The sequence below is a fragment of the Mobula hypostoma genome, chromosome 11 (assembly GCF_963921235.1).
Source record: "Mobula hypostoma chromosome 11, sMobHyp1.1, whole genome shotgun sequence".
In the NCBI taxonomy this organism is placed as follows: domain Eukaryota; kingdom Metazoa; phylum Chordata; class Chondrichthyes; order Myliobatiformes; family Myliobatidae; genus Mobula; species Mobula hypostoma.
In genome coordinates, this window is record NC_086107.1 from 14316205 (window position 1) to 14334747 (window position 18543).

Below are 18543 nucleotides of genomic sequence, written 5' to 3' on the forward strand. Positions count from 1 at the left end.
CCCTTAACCCGATCGGACATCTCTGGCAGGTCCTCGAGATTGCTGTCCACTGCCGTCCCCCATCTAGCCTGACGCAGCCTGAGCAATTTTGTAGGAGGAATGGGCAAATCTTCCTCCATCACATTATTCAAAGCCTATGGTGATGTATCTAAAAAGACTACTGGCAGCAATTGCTGTGAATGGTGGTTCAACTAAGTATTGAGTAAAGGGGGATGAATACTTTTGAACTTCTGACATTTAAGTTTTGATATTTAGATTTTCATGCCTTTCAATTTTTCCTGACTTTTGGACTCTGCTGTGAAAATGGAGCATGTTATTCACAAATAAATAATCTTAGTTAAGTTGATCAAAATGCCTGGTTGAAATATTTATTTACAAATGTGAACAAAGGGTTGGGGGATGAATACTTTTACAAGGCACTGTATACTTCTTCTGAATGGCAGTCGATTGTATACTGTAATTCCCATTTAGAGGATGTGTTTTTGAGCCGACTAAATGATCTGGCACTTTTGCAATCCTCTGGGAGATTCGGTGTGATTATGAGCGGAGTGTGCAGGGGCGCCCATCGATCCCTAATGGCGGAAAGTGAACCCATGGTCAGCTCCAGCGCTCTGCACTGATTGAAGCATTAAGCAAGATTAAAATCGACAAGGATGAGAACGGAAAACGAGGAGGTGTTCAGCGCCATCTGCCTGAGTTTGACCGGTCTCCCTCTCACTGCTGCTGGTGGAGGTGCAGGAGCCTTGGGTCCCACACTGCAAGGTTCAATCACCTCGCTGGCTCATGGTTGTGAACTGATTTTCGGAGGATTCTGCGGTTTGATGTTTAAGGTCCTCAGCGCTGAACGTGCTCTGCGACTGTGGACTCACTTTTGGGGACTCTGCACTCCATGTGTTTTCGTTTACATTTTTTTTTACTATTTGCGCTATTTGATCGAAGTGCTTCAGTGTGGAACTGGCTCTGCAGCTGTGGCCTGGAGCCATCGACACAGCACTGAACCGATGGACTCAGTGGCTACGACTCCCAGACCTTTTTGGAGACTCTGCAGTTTGATGTGTAACCCTCAGTTTCGGCCAGCATGCATTTGTCTAGGGGAAGACAGCCTCTGGCCCAGCCAAACTGAGAAATCTCGTTTGTGTGGATGCTGCGTGATGTGTTGCCTGGTTACAAATCTGAACCGCAAAATATCAGACAGTATACCATATGCAATTAAATGATTGAAATTTATAAATCTTAATCTGACTATAGGGTTAGTAAAGAAAGTAAAAAGAAAAAGGGTCGATTTTAATGAAACAGTCTAATGTGTACGTTGGAGCTCACGGATTCGTCCATTCATTCCCCATTGGCCTCCTCCCAGCGTTGCTGACCGTCACACCCTCACTCCGAGTCCACACCGTCCGCTGGTCTATCAAATCTTTCTATTCATGTCTTCTCTCTTCATCTCTCGCCGACAAAAGACCGCAAAATCCCTGTTCCCAGACCCACAAGAAAGTACAACATGCCTCTCGTTGTATAGCGCACATTCCAAAGCCTCCGTTATCACGAGTCATAACCCAAACATTGCTGCTACAGAGAAACCATTGCCTGAGCAGTGAAACCTTACAGCGCCTTACAGATGTTTAATATTCTGTGTATAATTTGCTTGCCTTTTGCTGTTTACGCGATTTGTTCTTTTTGTTGCGCGTTGGGTGTTGATGATCTTTGTTGTGTGAGGTTTTTCTCTAAATGCGTCCTAGGGTGTTTCTTTGTTTCATGGCTGCCTGTGGGAAGACAAATCTCAAGGCTGTATACTGTGTACTGTGCTTACTTTGATATTAAATGTACTTTTAAACTTCTGAACCTTTGAACTTTTAAGCAGAAAGGAAGACTGCACTTATGCAGTACCATACAGAAGTCTTAGGCATATATATATATATAGCTCAGGTGCCTCACACTCTTACACATTACTGTATTGATCAACAGGGAGCAGAGAGTGCGTTTGTGAATCTGGTAGGAGCAAAGGATGCTGGGAATGGCGAGGGTAGTGTGCCACAGGAGGGGTGCGGGATAGGTGGCAGAGAAGGAGTGGCACGACAGTGGGGGGGGGGGGCGGATGTTGAATGGATGTACACAGACCCAGCCCTGAGATACCAGGCACGGTTATTTGATTCCAAACAGTTGGTTTACTGATCAATACAGAACGTTTGCAGCAGCAGTGCAGTGCAATGAATAAAATTACTACAGTACTGTGCACAAGTTTTAGGCATCCTAGATATATATATACACACACGTACCTAAGACCTTTGCACAGTCCTGTATATGGTTTTGCTTCGTTATTGTATGTGCAGGGTATAGTGTGTTTGCGTGACAGAGAGTTTCCCAAGTTCAGAGCAGACTTACACATCCAGGCAAAGGAATAAACTGCAGCTCAGGAACAATTTTTACCCTTCAATCATCAGGCTCCCGAACCAGTGAGGATAACTCCATTCACCTCAACTCTGCAATCTACAATCTATTGACTCACTTTCAAGGACTCTACAACCCATCTTCTCAGTGTTTATTTATTTGTTTGTCTGTTTGTTTGTTCACTCAATCATCCATTTATGTATTTATGTATGTATGTATTTATTTATTTGCATAAGTCATCTTCTTTTCGTATTAATTATCATTCCTCGTGCATGGTTTTTCATTGATCCTATTGTATTTGTTCTACTGTGAATGCCTGCAAGAAAGTGAATCTCAGGGTAGTATACGGTGACATATGCATACTTTGATGATAAATTTGCTTCGAATGTTGAACGTTGAGCTTCAACACTGTACTGGAGAGTTAGCCTAAAATATCTTCTTAAGCAGAAATGGACTATCAACTGTTAGGTTTACACACAAAATTCGATGATCTCATTACTTGCAATCTGGAAAATACATTGCATTCTACAGGATAAACAGTGTAGTCTTCAGGTGGAAAAATATCTTAACTGAAAAATAAAAGAAGGCCTAGGGAATGATAGAAAAATAGAATTAAATAAGCCCTAAATCAAATACCTGACACTGGTTAAATAGATTACTTGTGTTCAAGAGACTTCTATGAATCCAGGTGGTTTGTATGAAAAGAAATGCTTTCCTGACTTCACATGACTATATATAGACTAGACCAGTGCTGTGCTTGTTTCATGTCCTTTGCAAACCCAAGGTGTTCAAACATGCTTAACAGCCAATGAAGTTCACATCTGTAAGGCACTAAAAGACACTTGAGTTCTCTGCAACTGCGAAACTTCAGTTAACCTAAAAAACTGGAGTTCAGAAAACTGGAATCAGTAGTAGAGACCACAATACATATCTGATGCACAAATACCATTTAAGGACAAAATCTGATACTCGTACCCAGTTTGGCCCTCATGTATCTCCAAGCTTATTTTATTATCTACCCTCTAATATTGCTAATAAATTAAAGATAAAACATGCCTTGATTAAATATTATGATAAACAGTTTCCAAGCTCTTAGAACATTGTCCCAGAGCAAAGCAAAATAGGATAGTAGAACAATTTGCATTGCAATTGAAAATGAATTCTTCATGAAATGTACTGTATATCCAATTCTGCCTGATATAGCAACTTACATTCAGTAAGACCATAAGATATAGGAGCAGAATTAGGCCATTTGGCCCATCAAGTCTGCTCCAACATTTCACCATGACTGATCCATTTCCCTCCCAGCCCCAAATGCCTGCCTTCTCCCCAGATTCCTTCATTTCCTGACCAATCAAGAATCTATCAACCTCTGCCTTAAGTATACCCAATGACTTGGCCTCCACAGCTGTCTGTGGCAACAATTTCACAGATTTACCACCCTCTGACTAAAGAAATTCCTCCTCATTTCCATCCTAAATGTACGTCCCTCTATTCTGAGGCTGTGTCCTCTTGTCTTAGACTCTCCCACCACAGGAAACATTCTTTCCACATCCACTCTATCAAGGTCTTTCAAGCTCTTCACCTATAATGCTGGAAAATATTATTAATAACAGAGAATCCCAGTTTGCATCTTGGTTGAAAATTAAAGATTAAACAATCCTTTTATTAAGGGAAAATCAAAGGTTAGCATTCCTCAATCCAAATGTACACTGTATTTGTGTAGAAGGAGGGTTTTCATACAACACATACACCTCTTGGATGTGGCTCAAAATACTAAATACTAAAATCTTTCTGAGAGAAGGTTAGGCACAAAAGGATCAAGCAGTGAGTCTGTGCATAACATCCCACAGATGCCAACGAAATGAATAAGCAGTTAACCTAATCTTTTTTAGAAAGACATTAGAAACCTCCTTGGCTTGTTTTCCATTGTGTCACAGTATCTTCTTTACCTGGTTGAAGTACTGTAGTAGGAAGCCCTCATATGAATCTCATCCCTAGGGCACCAGCATTGCTTCCTTGCTGAAGTGGTGTTCAAAGTTCAAAGTCAATTTATTATCAAAGGACATATATGTCACTGAGATTAATCTTCTTGCGGGCACACTCAATAAATCCAATAACCAGAATAGAATCAATTAAAGGCTGCAACAACAGCGTGGACAACTAATGTGCAGAAGACTGTGCAAATACAAAAGGGAAGAAATAACAAGAATAAATAAACAAGCAATAAATATCGAGAACATGAGATGATGAGTCCTTGAAAGTGAGTCCACAGGTTGTGGGAAGAGTTTAGTGATGATGCAAGTGAAGTTGGGTAAAATTATCCCCTCTGGTTCAAGAGCCTGATGGTTGAGGGGTAATAACAGTTCCTGAGTGTACTGGAGTGAGTGCTGAAGCTCTGTACCTTCTTTCTGATGGCAACAGCGAGAAAAGGACATTACATGGGTTGTTGGGGTCTCTAATGAAGAGTACTGCTTTCCTGAGGCATCACTGTGTGTTGATGTTCTCATTGGTGGGGAGGGCTTTACCAGTATGGACTGAGCTACTTTTTGTAGGATTTTCACTCAAGGACGTTGGTGTTTCCATGCCAGGCTATGATGCAACCAGTCAGTATGCTTTCCAGCACACACCTATTGAAGTTTATCAACGTTTTAGATGTCATGCCAAATGTTTGCAAACTTGTAAGGAAGTAGAGGTGCTGCTGGCTTTCTTCATAATTTCACTTATGTGTTGGGCCTAGGACAAGTCCCGTGAAATGATAACACAAAGAAATTTAAAGTTGCTGATCTTCTCCACCTCTGATCCCCAATGAGGACTGCCTCATTGACCTCTGGTTTCCTCCACCTGAAGTCAATAATCAGATCCTTGTTCTTGCTGACATTGAGTAAGAGGTTGTTGTTATGGCACCACTCAGCTCCAATTTCAATCCCCCACCTATATGCTGATTCGTCTCCGCCTTCGAATGTGTGTGCGTTTGCATATGGTACCAGCTTGCATGTTAGCCCCTGGACTGGCATCCAGTCTAGTGTTGACTGCAATTCCAACTGCACAACACTATTAATGTACAATATTGTCCCTAGGTGCTTCACAGAAATATAACAAAATCGAAAGGAGGAAAGAAAGAGGATTTTACTACAGATGGTCAAAGAGGCACTCTATAGCTGGGTTTCCAACCTGTGGTACACAGACCACTGGCTTAATAGTAAGGCTCCATGATAAAAAAACGTTGGGACCCTCCACACTACAGTGTGTGACTGAGTGCTGAAACTTTTAAGTTTTTATTATTTTAATATTTAAAGTTTTATTATTTTAATATTTCTCTAATTTAGAGATGCAGCATGGAAAAGGGCCTGCTGACCCATCGAACTGCACCACCCAGCAACCCGCCTATTTAACCCTAGTCTAATCACAGGGCAACTTACAATGACTAATCGGTACATCTTTAGACTATGGGAGGAAACTGGAGCACCGGGAGGAAACCCACGTGTTCAGAGGGAGGTCGTAAAAACTCCTGACAGAGGATGCCAGAAGTGAACTCCAAACTCCAACACTCCAAGCTGTAATAGCGTCACGCCAATTGCTACACCACCATGGCACTCACCTGGGGGAAGTTAGTAGGGATTGAGGAGAGCAAAAGGATGAAATGGATGCTTGATGGTCATAAGATCATAAGAACATAAGAAATAGGAGCAGGAGTAGGCCACCTGGCCTGTCGAGCCTGCTCCACCATTCAATAAGATCCTGGCTGGTCCGGCCATGGACTTATTTCCACCTACCGGCTTTTTCCCCATGATCTTTAACTCCCCTACTATGGTCAGTCTGGATCTGATAGGTGGAAGAGCCCATCTCCAGGTTCCATCACTAGAAAGCGGGTAAGGATGGAGTTTCAGAACATCCGATAACATGGCCGATAACAATATGAAGGAGTGGGGCAAAGTGAGACCAAAACTAGAAATATCCTGGGTTGTTGGAGAGTTGTGGATTTACAGGAGGGGAACAATTCACGGAGGAATTTGAGCAAGCAGATGAGAATTGTAAACCTAGATGTTAACATACAATGCTGGAAGCAATCAGTAGATCAGACAACATCTGTAGAAAGGGAACCAAGTTGACATGCCATGTTGAAGACTTGTGGTTAGAAGTGGGAGGGACAGATAATAAATGTAGATTTAAGCTGTAGAGAAGGTGGTGGGAGGGAATGGATAAGGCTAAGTTAATGACCGTGGTAGGCTGAGGAAAAAGTTGCCATGTGGATAATTTACAGGGCATATCTGGTTAATTACTAAAAACACAATGACTAAATTTAAAATAATGTCTTGAGTTATTTAGAATGACATCACCTACTAGCATGTACTGAGTTCCTCCAACATTTTGTGTAATCCTGGGAGCCAAGCTCTCAGACTTCTGGCTTGCAGCTCTTCTAATATTCAACTGCGCTGTCCCAAAGAGTGCTGTATGAGGCCTCGACCATTAGGCTCTATAATAGTCAACCTATAGCCAGGAACGTGATGACCCATTCCCGTTAGACTGTTTGAGGTAAATTATTCTTTATTCTTTTTTACTTCTCTTCTAATACTTCTATATTTGTCTATCTGTGCACTTGTAATGCTACTGTGAGACTGCAATTTCCTTTGGGATCAATAAAGTATCTGTCTGTCTATCTATTTATCTGTCTTTCTATCTATCCAGGGATGTTTTAAATGTGATGAGGGCCTTTCCTGGACTTCCAATATTGCAAATGCTGGAAATCTGCATTATTGCTTACTTCAGTATTCACAATTTGTGCTGACAACTCTTGAACATTAACTCTTTTCTAATAGTAAATAGTCATAGAGCACTACAGCAGAGAATGGGGCCCATCCTCCCAAAGACCCGTCTAGTCTGTGCTGAACTATTATACTGCTTAGTCCCATCAGTGTGCACCTGGCCCATAGCTCTTTACACCCCTCCCATCCTTGCACTTATCCAAACTTCTAAATGTTAAAATCAAACCTTAGAGGGAGGAGAAGATGGTGGCGCGATACAGCGCGCACGACCGTTCCGAATGATATCGTACGTGTTAACTAGGGGGCCGTGCGTAATCCTGATTTGATGGAGACAGCCGTGAGAAGCACAGAGGAACACCTGGAGAAACTTCTGAAATGCCCGCTTCGCTGCCGCTGCTACTGTGCGATCGAGAATCTCCGGAGGGGAAGGCCCCGAATCCTCGGCTTTGCCTATTGCCTGTTGCCGGGGCCAGGGTTGAAGCCCTCGGCAGAGATACTTCTACATTTTATACTTTATTGTCACCAAACAATTGATACTAGAACATATAATCATCACAGTGATATTTGATTCTGTGCTTCCCGCTCCCTGGATTATAAATATTAAATATTAAAAATAGTAAAAATTAGTAAATATTAAAATTTTAAATTATAAATCATAAATAGAAAATAGAAAAATGGAAAGTAAGGTAGTGCAAAAAAAACGAGAGGCAGGTCCGGATATTTGGAGGGTACGGCCCAGATCCGGGTCAGGATCCGTTCAGCAGTCTTATCACAGATGGTGCTCGGTGCTCGGTGTCGGAGAGCTGGTTGGAGGCTCGGAGTTTTCGGACGGACTCGGAGTTGGACTGTGGTCGGATGCTTCCAGGATGCTGCATCAGCAAGTTTGCGGCGCTGGAGGTTCACCGTCTGCGTGAGATGATGGGACTTTCGAGAGACTTTGAGACTTTTTACCGTGCCCATGGTCTGTTCTTTATCAAATTACAGTATTGCTTTGCACTGTTGTAACTATATGTTATAATTATGTGGTTTTTGTCAGTTTTTCAGTCGGTTTGTCTTGTATTTCTGTGAAATCATTCTGGAGAAACATTGTATCATTTCTTAATGTGTGCATATTACTAAATGACAATAAAAGAGGACTGCGTGTCCTCATAATCATAATCATAATAATCCGTTACTTGCAATGGCAGCTTGTTCCACATTCACACCACTGTCTGAGTGAAGAAGTTCTCTCTGAGGTTTCCTTCAACATTTCATCTTTCCCCCTAATCTATGACCTCTACTTCTAGTCTCACTCAACTTCAGTGGGAATAGCCTGCTTATATTTATCATTTTGTATACCTATATCAAATCTCCCTTCACTCTTCTACACTCCAGGGAATAAAGTCTTAAACATTTCAGCCTTTCCCTGTAACCCAGGTCCTCAATTCTGGGCAACATCCTTGTAAATTTATTGCCCCACTCTGTGAACAGCTCAATATTAGGAGTCGCAAAGAATAGAAAATAAATTAAAAACTCAATGAAACTGAAATTCATATGTGCCCCTTTCTTGGTTTTTGTATCACAGAGATTTATTTGATCTGTGCAAGTTTTCCAGTTTTTATTTATTTATTTTATTGAGCTACAGCATGAATCTCAATTTCGATGGTGTGTGAGAGTCAGGGCAACTGGAATAAATGACACTGCAAATTGTAACAATGAAGCAGCAAACTGTAGGCCTAGCCTCTTGCTGTAGCAGGGGTGATCTCTCTCTCTCCTTCGTTAGTGAGAGAGAGGGCCTGTTGAAATGTTGAAGTTTTACAATGGACAGTAGTTTTTGATGGGCTCTAGATCGTGGTCACTAGAGTCTTGCTATTGCTTGCATGGTGGGTGGTGGTGGGGGGCTGATGCTTTTGATGGAGTAGGGGGAGAGTTGATGCCTGTACATGGGGGAGTGCTTTGGGGTTTGAACTTTTTTTCTGTCATTCATCCTTTGTGTTTATTTGGTCTCTCTGTTTCATGGATGTCCGTAAAGAGTAAGGACTTCAGGTTGTGTAGTGTATACATTCTCTGATATTAAATTAAACCACTGAATCGGCCCTTCCATCTCTGCAAGCCATGCTGCCCCATCAATCCCTAATTTAATCCTAGCCTCATCATGGGACAATTTACGATGACCAATTAACCCACCTAAACTACCAACCAGTAAGTCTTTGGACTGTGACAGCAAACCAGAACACCTGGGGGAAACCTGGGTTGTCACAGGGAGAACAGACCATCTCCCTACAGAGCACCAGCGGGAATTGAGCCCGTCTCACTTGCCCTGTAAATCATTGTGCTAACCCCTACGCTACCTTGCCACCCTGTTCTAACAGTGTCCAACATGAAATGTAAATGCAGTTTCTCTTTCCTCTCTACTGACTGACCTGCTGTGAGTATTACTTTCATAATTTGTTCCAGGTTTGTTTTCAAATCTTTTACCCAAGTGTAAGGGCATCATTAATGCAAGTGATTGAAGGGATTTGTTTTTGAACAGTAGCTAACCGTTTGAACTCAGTCGCTAGATACAACAGAAGCAAATGACAGGGTTTGAATCCTCTGTTGTTTTAATATCAAACAGTGTCATTAATGGTGTTTATGTTGTGAAGCTTATTCCCATTCTTGTCTTTGGTGGCTCTCTTGTTTGTTCTTCTCTCTCTCCTCTCTTTTATTTTAAGTAGAAATGATGGGGACATGTTTGTGCAACAGGAGAGCACAAAGACATTTCCTCACACAGGAGGCTAAAAGGTTAAATCACTGTTGTTGAGCCTGCTATTAACATCCGAGGCTTGAGCTCAAAGGAAATATAAAGTGGATTAATGGCAGTAAAGTAAAGTTAGAGAGCAAACAGTCAAAGTGGACTGAGAGAGCTGCTGCTTTGGGATTAGCCACAGTGTTACATGAATGTCTTCATTCAAGATTCAAGTTTGTTTAATGTCATTTTCAGTACCCAAGTGTAAAGAACAAAATAATTGTTACTCCAGACTGATGCAGCATAAGAAAAAAATACACAATCAGACAAAGAATGCAATAGTAAAAAAAAACATAAAAACACAAAATACAAAAATTATAATGATGTTCATACCTTCCCTCCTCCAATCACCTTCTCAGCAGCGTACACTGACTAATTACATCATGGACACTTGAGAGCGCCACCAAACTTATGGACAAATTTGGAGGAGCTGGGGTTTGGAGACTGATGAAGTTTGACCCTTGGAAAAGGAAATAAAGATAAAGAACATATTATTTAAAAAGTCACAATAAATATAAATGCCTATTTATTGATGTGGATAGGCTTTTTCCATTGAGAGTGGGGGAGATTCAAACAAGAGGTCATGAGTTGAGAGTAAAAGGGCAAAAGTTTAGGGGTAACATGAGGGGGAACTTTTTTACTCAGAGAGTGGTGGCTTTGTGGAACGAGCTTCCAGCAGAAGTGGTTGAGGCAGGTTCGATATTGTCGTTTAAAGTTAAACTGGACAGCTATATGGACAGGAGAGGAATGGAGGGTTATGGGCTGAGTGCAGGTCGGTGGGACTAGGTGAGAGTAAGAGTTCGGCACGGACTAGAAGGGCCAAGATGGCCTGTTTCCATGCAGTAATTGTTATATGGTTATATGGTTATAAGATTAGCTCATATCCATAGACTGAATGTATGTACATAAAGTGACACTAGGTACAAGAGTGTTTGTACATAAGGTGACTCTGATAGGAAATGATAAAGTCGTGGTGGTGGGGATTGTGGTGAGGTCAGTTAGTGGGTAGAGATGTTGATCAGCGTTACTGCTTGGGGAAAGTAGCTGCTTTTGAATCTGGTGGTTCTGGTGTAGATGCTATGTAATCCCCTCCCTGATGGGAGTGGAATAAACAGTCCATGAGCAGGGTGGGTGACATCCCTCATGATATTGCTGGTGTTTTCTGTATATATGTCCTCGGTGGTGGGTAGGCTGGTGCCAGGGATGTGATGGGCAGTTTGAAAGCCTTTTGTGAAGCCTCCCTGTCCTCATCATCTTGACTTCACAGCACATCCTTATGCATTGGCTTGCACAGAAAATACTCTGAACGGTGTGTGTAACATCAACAAATTTGTAAAGTTCTTACCTTGGTGGGGTTGAAGGAAGTGAAATCTCTGCTGCCTTCATTGCCAAGCTGCTGCTTGGAGCCATTGGTTCTCTTGGCCTGTAGCCATTAGGGGGATGTTTTAGGTCATGTGACAATACAATCAAATTTGGAAAAGCCTACCACTTATTCAGGATAAGTATCCATCCATAAGGATAATATCCATTCCCAACCAGCCATCGCACGAGGGTGAGCCCTGAAATTAACAACTAGGCACTGAGAAGCCATCAGGCTGTCAAATCAGCCCAATTTTGGCAGAGAGATTTGGCATCAGGCTGGGGCTGACAACAAATGTCAGTGCTCCAGAATAGACACTCGATATCATTTATGTGGTTGCTTGAATCAACAGTGGATTACAACCCTTGAATGTCTCTGGGTCTGTACACATTGGAGTTCCAAAGGATGTGGGGAATCTCATTGAAACTTGGAAGACATTGAAATCCCTGCATGGAGTGGACATGGAGGGGATGTTTCCATTAGTAGGAGAGTATAGGATCCGAGAGCACAACCTCAGAATAAAGGGACACCTGTTTAAATCTGAGGTGCAGAGGAATATCTTCAGCCAGACGATGGAGGATCTGTGAAATTCATTACTACGAAGAACTGTGAAGAGAAGTTACTGGGCGTATGAGGTTCTCGATTGGTGAGAGGGTTATGGGTTACAGGGAGAAGTTGGGAGAATGGGGTTGAATAAAGCTCAGACAGGAAACCCCTGTCCTATTGTCTCCAAGAATTGAAGTTTATTCTTCCATACACTGCTGAGAACAAACTCTGATATATAAAAAAATCACACCTTGAAATAAACATCTTCTGTATCTAGGATGGAGGAACAACACCTAATATTCTATTTGGGTAGCCTCCAACCTGATGGCATAAACATTGATCTCTCAAACTTCCGGTAATGCCTCCCACTCCCCCTTCACCATTTCCCATCCTCTTTTCCCTCTCTTGCCTTATCTCCTTGCCCGCACATCGCCTCCCTCTGGTGTTGCTCCCCCCTTTTCTTTCTTCCATGGCCTTCTGGCTCTTTCACCAGTCAAATTCCCAGCTCTTTACTTCATCCCTCCCCCTCCAAGTTTCACCTATTACCTGGTGTTTCTCTCTGCCCTGCCCCCACCTTTAAATCTACTCTTCCGCATTTTTCTCCATTCCTACCAAAGGGTTTTGGCCCAAAGCTGTCGACTGTACTCTTTTCCTAGATGCTGCCTGGCCTGCTGAGTTCCTCCAGCATTTTGTGTGTGTTGCTCGGATATCCAGCATCTGCAGATTTTCTCTTGCTCTGTATTTCCTTCTTGTTTGTAAACTAATTGATTAAATAATTACCAAAATATTGCAGATTGATGAGGACTTTGTTGGATCAGTGCTGTGTGAAGTTACATGACAGAACTGCCAGCATTACATCCAATCAGATGAAGCACCTCAAAAACCATTGTAGCAAATTGCTTGCCTGTTCTTGAAATACAATTGGATCAAATCCTCTTCCTACTGAAGTAGCAAGTTCTGTGTATTAGAAGTATTTTAACAATGTGCCGTGGCAAGGATTAAAAAGTTTGAGCCAGCAAAGCTAAAATAGGAAGATTACCTAAAAGAATGCAGCTGTGGAGTGGTCTGCTGCATTGGCCTAGTGGACTTTGTTGACATTCCTGAGATAGATATTTCATTATTATAATCACATTTATATTCACTCTCTGTGTGCCAAATATTTCTGGAATTTTGTTCTTTTAGTAACCAAATACAGAATACTTCAAGACACAAAATGCAGGGAGTGCTCAGCACTTTAATCCGGGCAAAATTTAAGTGGTAGCCTTTTATGTGTGGCTTTGTATGTTTGACCTATATGACATGACTGCTTAGTTTGAATGAGCAAGAATGGTGGCACTGCGGAATGCGTTTTCTGATAGGTCAGCAATATTTTTTAGTTTGAGTCTGCTTCACGGAGGCAGCTATTGGTGCTCAGGAGATCGAATGTGTTATGCTTCATAACTTCAAAACATTAAACTCATTCAAAGGAACACACGGGAATCTGAAATGTGAGTCTAACTTCCTGCTTTACTTTAAGTGAGAAGCGCATGTATCACATGGTCGCATCATGACGTATGCTATTCATGTATTTTTACATATAACCAAAATGAATTATATAAAAAACAATGCTTAATCAAACAATATATCAAACAAGATTACCCAAATGTTACTGAAATACTAAATACACAACAGGATGAGCATTTCTGTTACTTTGATAGAAAGAAGGAGCAAGAGAAGATTTTAAACATGAGATTTTGCAGATACTGGAAATCCAGAGTAACACACAAAATGCTGGAGGATGGGTGGCATGGTTGCGTAATGGTTAGCACAAGTCTTTACGGTACCGGTGACCATAAACCCATAAGATTAGGAGAAGAATTGGGCCATTTGGCCTATCGAGTCTGCTCCACCATTTCATCATGGCTGATCCAATTTCTCTCTCAGCCCCAATCTCCTGTCTTCTCCCCTATCCCTTCATGCCCTGACCTGTTAAGAATCTACCAACTTCTGCCTTAAATATACATAAAGACTTGACTTCCACAAATTCACCACTTTCTGGCTAAAGAAATTCCTCCTTATCTCCATTCTAAAAGAAAACCCTTTTATACTGAGGCTGTGCCCTCTGGTCTCAGACTGTCCCATTACAGGAAACATCCTCTCCACATCCACTCCATTAAGCCTTTGATCAGTGATCAGAGTTTACTTCCCACTGCTGTTTGTAAGGAGTTTGTACCTTCTCCCCGTGAACATGTGGGACTCTTCCATGTGCTCCAGTTTCCTCCCACAGTCCAAAAATGTACCAGTTAGTAGGTTAATTGGTCATTGTAAATTGTCCCATGATTAGGCTGGGATTAAATTGAACCTATTCTGCACAACTGCCCATTCTCACCTGATTTAGCTGACACTGACCTGCCTGTCTGGCGTGACAAGCTATGATGATGATGAATCAGGGGTTGCTAGGCAGCACGAATCAAAGGACTGGAGTGGCCTATTCCACAATGTACCTCAATAAATAAATGAATAAACAAACAAACTTATCATGTCGGGCAGCATCTGTAGAAAGGAATAAATGATCCACATTTTGGGCTGAGATCTCTCATGAAGGGACGATTAGTTTACTGCTAGCAGTTTTCACTCTGCTTTTGCCATTGTAGGTTGATGGGGAGTAGTTTATACTCCACTCAATTGATAAGGCAGACACAAGGAAAGTAGTTGGATGCAGTGTGAAACAATTTGCTGGGGTAACTTGGGAGGGCAAGCAGCATCTGTGGGACAGAAGGAATTGTCACCTTCTCAGGTCAAAACCCAAAAGGTCAACAATTCCTCTTCCCCCCACAGATCCTGCTCGACCTGCTGAGTTCGACCAGCAGATTGTTTGCTGCTCTAGATTTCAACATCTGCCGCCATTTGAGTCTCAAGTGTAGTTATGTGCTGTGGATTATTCTCCAACCCTTAGTTAAAATAGAAGGGATGATGGCAAAACAGCAATGGCTGGAGTTTCTGGGGCCAGTATGGAAGGTGCAGCTTAGATACATCCCAAAGGTGAAAAAAGTATTCTAAAGGCAGGATGAGGCAACCATGGCTGAGAAGGGACAAAGACAGCATAAAACTAAAAGAAAGGACATACATATAATATAGCAAAGATTAATGGGATGTCAGAGGATTGGGACTCTTTTAAACACCAGCAGAAGGCAACTAAAAAAGACATAAGGAGAGAAGTAATGAAATATGAAGTTAAACTAGCCAATAAAAACAAAGCGGATACCAAAGGATTTCAGATATATAAAGAGAAAAGAAAGGCAAGAATGGATAATGGACAACTAGAAAATGATGCTGGAGCAGTAGTAATTGGGGCAAAGAAATGGCAGACAAACTCAATGAGTATTTGGCGTCTGTCTTCACTGTGGAAGACATTAGCAGTATGCCAGAAATTTGAGTGTCAGGAGGCAGGTATGAGTGTAGTTGTTATTACCAAGGAGAAGATGTTGGGAAAGGTGAAATGACTGAAGGTAGGCAAGTCACCTGAACCAGATGGAGTACATCCCAGGGTTCTGAAAGAGGTAGCTGAAGAGACTGTGGAGGCATTGGTAATGATCTTTTAAGAATCACTAGATTCTGGAATGGCTTTGACGAACGGGAAAATGCAAGTGTCATTCTACTCTTTAAGAAGGGAAGGAGGTGGAAGAAAGGAAACTATAGGCTGGTTAGCCTGACTTTAGTGGTTGGGAAGATGTTGGAGTCCATTATTAAAAATGAGGTTTTGGGGTACTTGGAGCCACATGATAAAATAAGCTGAAGTCATCAGGAGAAATCTTGCCTGACAAATCTTTTGGTATTCTTTGAGGAAATAACAAACAGGATAGAGAAAGGAGAGTTAGTGGATGCTGTTTACTTGGATTTTCAGAATGTCTTTGACAATGTGCCACACATGTGGCTGATTAACAAGATAAGAGCCATGGTAATACAGGAAAGATCCGAGCATTGATAGAGCATTGGCTGACAGGCAGGAGGGGCAAAGAGTGGGAATAAAAGGGTCTTTTCTGGTTCGCTGCCAGTGACTAGTGTGTTCTGCAGGGACTGGTATTGGGATGGCTTTTTTTTTACATTATATATCAATGATTTGGATGACAGAATTTATAGCATTGTGGCCACATTTGTGGATGATACAAAGATAGATATAGGAACAGATAGTGCTGAGGAAGCAGGGAACCTGCAGAAGGACTTAGCCAGATTGGGACAATGAGCAGATCGGGATATAGAGTAGGAAAGTGCATGGTCATGTACTTTGGTAGAAGGAATAAAGGTGTAGACTATTTTCTAAACAGGAAGAAATTTCAAAATCAGAGGTGCAAAGGGACTTGGGAGTCCTCATGCAGGAATCCCTAAAGGTTAAGTTACTGGTTGAGTCAATGCTAAGGAATGCAAATGCAATGTTAGCATTCATTTTGAGAGGATTAGAATATAAAAACAAGGATGTAATGCTGAGGCTTTGTAAGGCATTGGTCTTACTGCACTAGGCGTATTGTGAACAGTTTTGGGCTCTTTATCTAAGAAAAGACGTGTTGGCATTGGATAGAGTGTAGAGGAGGTTCATGAGAATGATTCTGGGAATGAAAGGGTTACAGTGTGAAACATAGAAAACCTACAGCACAACACAGGCCCTTCGGCCCACAAGGCTGTGCTGAACATATCCCTACCTTAGAACTACCTAGGCATTACCCATAGCCCTCTATTTTTCTCAGCTCCATGTAGCTACCCAGGAGTCACTTAAAAGACCCTATCATTTCCACCACCACCGCCGCCAGCAGCCCATTCCACGCACTAACCACTCTCTGTGTGAAAAAACTTACCCCTGACATCTCTTCTGTATCTACTTCCAACCACCTTAAAATTATGCCCTCTCGTGGGAGCCATTTCAGCCCTGGGGAAAAGCCTCTGACTATCCACATGATCAATGCCTCTCATTATCTTGTACACCTCTATCAGGTCACCTCTCATCCTCGTTGCTCCGAGAAGAAAAGACTGAGTTCACTCAACCAATTCTCATAACGCAATGCTCCCCAATCCAGGCAACATCCTTCGAAATCTCCTCTGCACACTTTCTAAGGTTCCCACGTCCTTCCCGTAATGAGGCAACCAGAACTGAGCACAGTACTCCAAGTGGGGTCTGACCAGGGTCCTGTATAGCTGCAACTTTACCTCTCAGCTCCTAAACTCAATCCCACGATTATGAGGAGTGTTTGGTGGCTTTGGGCTTGCATTCGCTTGAATTTAGAAGAATGAGGGAGAATCTTATTAAAAGCTCACTGAAAGGCTAGGGAGAGTGGTTGTGGAGAGGATATTGCCTCTAGTGGGGGAGTCTAGGATCAGAGGGCACAGCCTCGGAATAGAGGAACTTCCATTTAGAACTGAGATAAGGAGGAATTTCTTTAGTCAGAGAGTACTGAATCCATGGAATTCATTGCCACTGATGGATGTGGAGGCCATGCCACTGGATATTAAATAATATCCACATCGTAGGTTACAGGGAGAAGGCAGGAGAATGGAGTTGAGAGGGATAAGAAATCAGCCAAGATGTAATAGCAGAACAGATCTGATGAGCCACATGGCCTAATTCTGCTCCTATGTCTTATGACATTATGCCCTAAAGATTGACAACGAATAGCACACGTGACTTGTGGCGAGGGCTGCATATCCATCGCAGACTTCATAGCCAAACGTTGTGGTGCTGCCAACATCGCGGCCTCTCTCCCAGATTAGCTCAATTGCTTTTACACTCGGTTCGATGTTGCTAACTCTGAGCCTCTGAGGAAAGCCTCCGCTACAACCTGCAACCTGGTCGTCTCTGAGTCTGAGGTACACAGATGTTTCCAATGAGTGGCCAGTCGCAAGGCTGCAGGACCAGACGGTATCCCAGGGCGAGTACCCAGGATGTGCTCAGCACAACTGGCAGGTGTGTTTACTGATATCTTAAATCTCTCCCTCTCCCAGTGTAGAGTGCCTTCCTGCTTCAAATCATCCACCATTGACCAAGGTAACATGCCTGAATGACTGATGTCCTGTCGCACTCATCTCAATAATAAGCAAATGCTTTGAGAGGCTGGTCAAGGGCTACATCTGCAGCTTGCTACCACCCAAACTGGACCCCTACAATTCGCTTACCGACACAACTGACCGACAGATGACACAATAGTCACTGCTCTACATACCGTCCTTACACATCCGGAAAAGAAGGATGCTTATGTGAGAATGCTGTTCTTGGACTACAGTTCATCATTCAACACCATAGTTTCATCCAGGCTCGATAAGAAGCTCAGAGACCTTGGCCTTGACCCTGCCTTGCACAACTGGATCCTGGACTTCTTGTCAGATAGCCAGCAGGTTGTAAGAGTGGGCTCCCTCACCTCCAACCCTCTGACTCTCAATACAGAAGCCCCTCAGGCCCTGCGTACTGAGTCCCCTCCTTTACTCTCTGTATACCCATGACTGTATCGCCACCCACAGCTCTTATCTGCTAATTAAATTTGCCGATGACACTACATTAATTGGCCTTATCTCCAAACAATAACGAAGTGGCCTACAGGGAAGAAGTCATCTCTCTGACACAGTGGTGTCAAGAAAACGATGTCGCAAGAACAAAGGAGCTGGTTGTGGATTACAGGAGGAATGGAGACAGGCTAACCCCTATTGACGTCAATGGATCTGGGGTTGAGAGGGTAAACAGCTTCAAGTTTCTCGGC

The 18543-nt window shown here is 42.5% G+C and overlaps 1 long non-coding RNA gene across 1 annotated transcript in view; it reads left to right on the forward strand.

Annotated features, from left to right (window-relative positions):
- Nucleotides 1–18543, forward strand: part of LOC134354231 (uncharacterized) — a 298502-nt gene that overhangs the window by 133181 nt on the left and 146778 nt on the right. The window lies entirely within an intron of this gene.